At 38.7% G+C, this 6,748-nt stretch overlaps 1 pseudogene; it reads left to right on the top strand.

Moving 5' to 3' along the window:
* The first annotated feature begins 5,652 nt into the window (after positions 1–5,652).
* Positions 5,653–6,411, top strand: LOC110576381 (annotated as a pseudogene).
* Positions 6,412–6,748: the final 337 nt, after the last annotated feature.

Below are 6,748 nucleotides of genomic sequence, written 5' to 3'. Positions count from 1 at the left end.
GCCTGCTTCTCCCTCTCCCACTCCCCCTGCTTGTGTTCCTGCTCTCGCTATCTCTCTCTCTGTCAAATAAATAAATAAAAAATAAAAAAAAAATTCAGTGGGGTAATTGTATGTATTTTAATATTAATTGCTACTAAGTTGATAGTATTTCATATAAGCCATTTAAAAATTATAAACTTGGCTTTTATGTTCATCCTTCACATAACTGCTGGGATAATCTCTTACCAATAGTATTTTCATTATATTCTTCTTTTGCTCAAAAACCTATAGAGAATGCCTATAGCTTTAGTTTTACAAGTGGGAGCTGTAGAGACAGAAGTTCTGGGTCTGAGTCTCTACTCCTCGCTGGCCGTGTGGCTTTGGGAATGCCATTTATTTCCTCTGAGGCTCAGTTTCTTTATAAATGAAGTGGGGAAATATATTAAAACTGATAATCTTGTTGTGAGGGATACATGAGACAATGTTTGAAGCTCTTCGCATAGCACCTGGCCTTAGGTAAACCCTGGTACATACTAGGTATTCAATAACTATTGATTTAATTAACTGATAGGTATCTAATGCTTAGAAGGTAGCGTGCAAATCTTTCACCCTACCCTTTAAGAACTGGCTCCCGTATTTATCCCAAGTACCAACACTCTTAGTTTGTTATGGCCTAGTTAGGATAGATCCCTTTGTTTTGACCAGACTGATTTCCTTTCTGCCCTTATACCCTACTCAGCATCTCAGTCTCCTGCTTGCACTGTTTTCATTACCCCACAGAGAGTGCCCTTCACTCTTCAATGCCACAGTATTTCAATTACTTTCATAATCTTGCACGAAACTCACCTTTTCCAGGAAATTGCCTAATTAACCCCATTTGACTTAGGTCTCACCATTATTCTGGTTCATCTCAGCACTCACGTAATCAGTCTGCATAATCCTCTGCACCTGCAGGCATACAGTTTTGCCTTGTTCTTAAGTCATCTTCTGTATATCTAGCCCCCTCCTCCAGTTAGTTTCAAAGCTCTTCAGTGGTAGTGAGGAATGCATCTCCTACTTTGTTCACAACCGCACCCTTTCCCATATTACCCTTGGCCTCTAGTTTCAAGAACACAGTTGCAAATTTTGCTGAATAAATGAATCAATGGTGTTTAATGAAATTGCATTTTGCAGCTATGAAAAGCAAAACATCAAGTGGGTGCAATTTCATGCTTATGACCTAAAGCAGCCAACTGGGTGTTCTGACAATGAACAGATATTTGTGATTATTTTTATATTTTCTACAATGAGGATGAAAGAGGACGCATCATTATGTGACTGCAGGGACAGTGGTTAGCCTAGCATATTACATCACAAAATGTTCTACTGGTACAGAATGAGTGTACAATTTAAAGCAATGATATAGCTGTGTGACCTTGGGCATGTCGATTAACCTCTCAGGTGTTTCATTTCCCCCTCTGTAAAATATATGAGGGGTTGGATTATATTATCTCTATCTGCTCTCAGTTCTATCATTTTCATGTTTTTAAATCACATACTATGGCCTGAGTTGGTACTGTGGCAATATGTATGTGATGTGAATGCTAACTAAGTGATATCCCAGTGGTCATCGACTGGTTCCCTTTCACAGTGCCCAAGTATGTATTAAATATATGTAGCTTTTTTCTTGGGTAGATGACATTTGTGATCTATTTCCTAAGAAACCAAGTGGTTCTAGGGCTAGGATAAACAAGATTCAGCATTTTCTAGCAGGCTAAAAATGATGAGAGAAAGAGAACCAGAAGAGGTTTTAGTTCAAGAATAGATTGAGGCTTAGGGAAAACAGGGCCAGCATTTGCTTTACCAATAAGCAGAACTAGGTATCTTTCCCCATTCTCTCTCTCCCCTTCATTCACTACACCCCAGAGAACCACCCTCCCCAAAGAAGAATTTATCATTCACCAGAATTCATGATTCAAAATCATCATAAAAATTGCTATTTTAAAGCACAGGGATTAAAAACAAAACAAAACAAAACATGTAAGTGGGCGCCTGGGTGGCTCAGTGAGTTAAGTGTCTACCTTCAGCTCAGGTCATGATCCTGGAGTCCCAGGATCGAGTCCCATGTCGGGCTCCCTGCTCAGCGGGGAGCCTGCTTTTCCCTCTGCTCTTCCCCTTGCTCATGTTCTCTCTCTCACTCACTCACTCTCTCTCTCTCAAATAAATAAATAAAATCTTAAAAAAAGAAAAAAACATGTAAAAATTTTATTAACACAGGAAAGTAGAAGGACATGTAAATTTATCCCAACTAATATAAATCACTTGCAAACATGCCAGTGCCCTAGGTTAATGAGATTAAAGAACCAAAAGAGAATTGTGTGGAATTTATTCCCAAACACCAACCCAGAATTAAAATATAGGCTATATTGATCTGTCTAGTTTCATAAAATCATTTGTTTCTAATGGCTGAGTGAAAATTACCTATTTAAAAACATTGTCTTCCCACCATGCCTTTTTTAAAAAAGTGAGAAGTCTATGTAATTACAAGATTATACTTTCCATGAACATAGGTATCATTTCAATGAATAATGAGTATATGGAGAATATATATGGTGTAAGAGAAAACCTTCCATAATGGGAATCAGTTTTTGAGGAAATGGAGTTTTATCAGGTTACAATAACCTAACCTGGCTTTTCAGAGCTTGGCCCTTTATGTAGCACATTAAGCATATAGTTCTTCAAGCTACAATATGAATGATCTAAAATGGCTTACATTTATATATCCCTCATACATAAAATAACTACAGAGACAGGTTGTACACACATGACTTGACAAATGGAGCCCAAAGGAAACAGGGAAGCAACCTGAGAAATTTGTCCAAGGGTGTTTTACAGCATCAAAGGGGCTACATAAGCCTTCTACCAAAAGAGTGGGGAAAAAAGAACAAGTCACTATGAGGTCAAGAGTATGTATAGTGAGAGTGAAGCTGGAAGGTAAAGGGTTGCTGGAAGCATAAGGGATAGAGGTCAGAGAATAGGATATTGGAGTTAAGGATTTCTGATGTAGGGCAGTTCTGGTGATGGCAAGGTCTAGAGGGGCTTCCATGGCTGTGAGTAGGTGGAGTGAAATGAAGGTGAATGTCACAGGTGTTGAGGTTAAGACCTATACATGTAAGGCGTTGAGTGGACTGACTGTCCATAGGGATCTTTATTCACTGGATGAATACTGAGTAGCTATTCTGTGGAATGTGTTGTGGAGATATAGCCATAAATGAGGAAAAGACAGTTCCTGACCTCATAGAACTTCTATTCTAGTAGAGAAGATAGACAGTTTAAACAAATCATTACAATAAAGTATAATGAGTGTTACTTTTCAGAAACCGAAGAAATACATTTAGGCAAGGGGAGTCGGTCCTCTGGTTGCTAATGATAATGGAATTATCTTTAGGAAGCCTTCCCTTCCTCATTTTTCTATCAATTTTTTGAGTAAAAAAAGGCTTTCAGTTATAGATAAAAATAAAATAGACTCAGAAATTCAATGATTTGTCCGATGTCATACAGCTAGTGAGTGGTAGAGCTAGGATTCAAAACTAGATCTGTCATAGTTGTAGTTTTGCTATGGCTATGTGAGGTGACTACAGCCCATCCTTCTGGCTGATTACAACAGAAAAATATGGAAAAATACAAAACTGCTATTTAAGGACTCTAAAAAGTTAACAGAAGCAGTAAAGTTATGGAGTAGAGTCAAAACTTGGAGAAGTGACCTGCATGGGCAGGGAGGATGAGTTTCCATTTTTTTTCCCTGTGCTGCTTTGTGCCTAGATTGGGTCCCAGTCACATAGTGCTGTGATGGTGTTAGAAGTAAAACTCATAGAAAGCTCATGAACTTTCTGGCCTGAAGAACAAAGGATAGAAGCACCACAAAGCTGGATAGTATGGGAGGAATCATGGTAGGGAGAGAGCTGGAGAAGGGGCCCCTTAATTCTGTATAAGTCTCAGCTGGACTTCTGAGCTATGCATGCATAGCGTGGACCCTAATGAGCAGAGCAAAGGCTTTGAGGATTGGAGTGAGATTAGAATCATCCACACAAGTCTCACACAACCCTGAAGAATACCTGCATGGGGCAGATCCAAATAAGCAGAGCAACTTCTTAAAGAAATGAAATAAGATTTAATTTTTTACAACTTTAATGAGGTATACTTTACATACATACAATTCATCTGTTTTAAGTTTATAATTCAATGATTTTTAAAGGAAATTAAGGACCATTTCCATCACCCCAGGAAGCTCTCTTGTTTCTGTTTACTGTTAAACTGTTCTCAACTCCAGCCCTTGGAAACCACTAATCTATTTTTTGTCTCTGTAGATTTGCATTTTCTGGACATTTCATATAAATGGAATCATACAATATGTGGTCTTTTATATCTGGCTTTTTTCACTTAACATAATGTTTTTGATGTCCATCCATATTATAGCATGTTTGAGTATTTTATTTCTTTTTTAAGGATGAAAAATATTCATTGTATGGCTATTCCACATTCAAAATTAAGACTTGACCTGCCACCCATGTAAGGCAAGACAGAATATATGGTCTAAACCTAATGGGGTGATTACCTGATAAAACAAACAAAAAAATCAACATTCTCCAAAAACCCCAGAAATTTCAGGACCTTGAGTCTAAACAACTTAATAGTAAAAATATCTAAGTGACTATGTATACTAGACATATTAAGAGCCTGGAAAATATGACCAATCCTCAAAGGAAAAGACAATCAGCAAATGTGAACCTTGAGAAAACCCAGATGTTGGAATTATCAGACAAAATATTTAAAACATCAATTATACCTCTGATCCATGAAGTTAAGGAAAAAACACTTGAAACGAATGGATAGATATTCTCAGCAGAGAAAGAAAAAGTATATAAAAAAGAACCATATGGAAAATTTAGAACTAAAAACTACAACATTTGAAATGAAAAAATTACCATCTGGGCTCAATAGTAGACTAGAGATGACAGAGGATAGAACCAGTAACTAGAAAATAGGTCAATAAAAGAAATACTGTATGATTTCATTTACTTTTTTTTTTTAAAGATTTTATTTATGGGGCACCTGGGTGGCTCAGTCGGTTAAGTGTCTGCCTTCCGTGTAGGTCATGATCCCGGGGTCCCAGGGTAGAGCCTGGCATTGGGCTCCCTGCTCAGCGGGGAGCCTTCTTCTCCCTCTGCCCCTCACCCCACTTGTGCTCTGTCTCTCGTTCTCTCTCTCTCAAATAAATAAATAAATAAAATCTAAGAAAAAATAAATTGGTAAAATACTAACTCTAACTAGATTGTGAAAATTAAGTGTATATATATTCATAATTTCTACTGAAATTATGAAAAATATAATTCAAAGAAAAACAGCCAAAAAGCCAATATATTCATTGAAATAGAATAGTAAAAAAAAATATCCAGCTAACCCAAAAGGAAGCAGGAAAAGGGTTAGAGAAGAGCAAAACCAGTGGGGACAAGCAGCAACAAATAATGTCATATCTTAATCAAATCATGCCAACAATTACATTGAATGTTAAAACTCTAAACACACAAATTGAAAGGCAGAAATTGAAATGAAATGATAAAAACAAGACCCAATTACATGCCATCTGTAAGAAGTACACTTTAAATATAAAGGCATATGTGGGTTAAAAGTAAAATGATGGAGCCACCTCGCTGTGAGACAGCAGCAGCGGGGGGCCAAGTGATCGTGTGCTGGGGACCAGGCCCAGACCTGGCGATGGAGCCTCGCAGTGACTTGCGTCCTTTGCAGCTCTGCTTCTCACCCTATGCTTTCAATGGTAATCACTGGAGGAGATGTTTCAGTTGTTGCTTCTGACACTCAATTGAGGGGAGGGTTTTTAATTTGCCCCAAGTGTTACAAATTAACAGACAAAACAGCCATTGGATGCAGTGGTTTTCATGGAGACTGTCTTACCCTGACCGAGATTACTGAAGCAAGACTAAAGATGTTTAAGCATTCTAGTAACAAGACCATGAATGACTCCAGGGGCGATTGCTGCAATGCTCTCGACAATCCTCTGTTCAAGGCACTTCTTTCCATACTATGTTTACAACATCATCCAGGGGCTGGATGAAGAAGGGAAAGGAGCTGTGCGTACAACTTTGACCTGGTCAGGTTCTACTGCAGAGACTCTTTCAAGGCTGGAGGCTCAGCAGGGGCCATGTTACAGCCCCTGCTTGACCACCAGGTTGGTTTTAAGAACATGCAGAATATGGACCATGGCCCACTGTTCTTGGACAGAGTCATGCATCTTGTGAAAGACGTCTTCATTTCTGCAGTGGAGGGGGACGGTTTCACTGGGGATGCACTCAGATCTGCATCATGACCAAGGAGGGCATCAGGGAGGAGACTGTTCCCCTGAGGAAGGATCAGTTTGTGTGCTGTTATCATTAATCACTTCAAAACTGGTTAATTTTGTATCTTGGAACTATTGGACTCATGTCTTTTATTAAAAAGTAAAGCCTGGGGCACCTGGGTGGCTCAGATGGTTAAGCGTCTGCCTTTGGCTCAGGTCATCATCCCAGGGTCCTGGGATTGAGTCCCACATCGGGCTCCCTGCTAGGCGGGGAGCCTGCTTCTCCCTCTGCCTCTGCCTCTCTCTCTCTCTCTCTCTCTCTCTCTCTCTCTGACTCTCATGAATAAATAAATAAAACATTTAAAAAATAAATAAATAAATAAATAAAAAAGTAAAGCCTGAAGTAATAAAGTAAAATGATGGATACAATATACA

Source organism: Neomonachus schauinslandi, chromosome X, assembly GCF_002201575.2.
Source record: "Neomonachus schauinslandi chromosome X, ASM220157v2, whole genome shotgun sequence".
Classification (NCBI taxonomy): Eukaryota; Metazoa; Chordata; class Mammalia; order Carnivora; family Phocidae; genus Neomonachus; species Neomonachus schauinslandi.
The sequence above is the reverse complement of the archived record's forward strand: the minus strand, read 5'-3'. Positions and strand labels throughout refer to the sequence as shown.